This window comes from Myotis brandtii, unplaced genomic scaffold, assembly GCF_000412655.1.
Source record: "Myotis brandtii unplaced genomic scaffold, ASM41265v1 scaffold141, whole genome shotgun sequence".
Classification (NCBI taxonomy): Eukaryota; Metazoa; Chordata; class Mammalia; order Chiroptera; family Vespertilionidae; genus Myotis; species Myotis brandtii.
Window position 1 is genome coordinate 703,785 of NW_005355037.1, and position 933 is coordinate 704,717.

Consider the following 933-nt stretch of genomic DNA (forward strand, 5'->3'; position numbering starts at 1 on the left):
AGAAAGAAAGAAAGAAAGAAAGAAAGAAAGAAAGAAAGAAAGAAAGAAAGATTACTCAGCCATGAGAAAGAAGGAAATTCTACCATTTGTGACATAATGGATGGACCTTGAAAATATTATACTAAGTGATATAGACAGACAGAGAAGGACAAATACTGTATGATATGACTTATATGTAGAATTAAAAAAAACTTTGTAAAAACAGAGTATAATGGTAGTTATCAGGGCTAAGGAGTGGTGGAATTGCAGATATATTGTTTAAGGGTACAAACTTATAATTAGTAGATAAATAAATTCTGGAAATTTTATGCACAACATAGTAATTATAGTCAACAACACTGTATTATAATTCAAAGTTACTAAAAGACTAAATCTTAACTATTCACAATACAAAAAGAAATAAAAAATATGTGATAGGCTAAAGGCATTAGTTAAGGCTACTATAGTAATCACTTTGTAGTATATAAATGTACCAAGCCAACACATTGCACACTTTAAACTTACACAATGTTTTATGCCAATTTTATCTCAATACCAATATTTCCCATATAATTTTGAACTTGAGGTCAAAAGACTCTAGGATTAATCTCACCTCAGGTATCCAAGATTGTGAAACACAGAACCTATCAGCAGCCATATTTTATCTTATGAATTGAAACACAGCAGCAGCTGGTCTGGAGGAAAAAGTAAGAGGAGTCAGATTCCAGAGAGAGACAGAGATAAGAGAGAGACATCATACTTTCCCCAGTGTGTTTGTTCAGATATTTTGTGCATGTCTCCAGTATTTATTAAATATATTTTAATATATAATATTTTTTATTTTTACATATTTATGTAAATACTAGAGGCCCAGTGCACAAAAATTTGTGCACTCGGGGGGGTTCCTCAGCCTGGCCTGTGCCCTCTCGCAGTCTGGGACCCCTCGGGGGATGT

General features: G+C 33.0%; 1 protein-coding gene across 1 annotated transcript in view; it reads left to right on the forward strand.

Annotated features, from left to right (window-relative positions):
- The window catches only part of TSPAN19 (tetraspanin 19), a 24,914-nt gene that overhangs the window by 6,369 nt on the left and 17,612 nt on the right, over positions 1-933 (forward strand). The gene's annotated exons all lie outside the window — the stretch shown is intronic.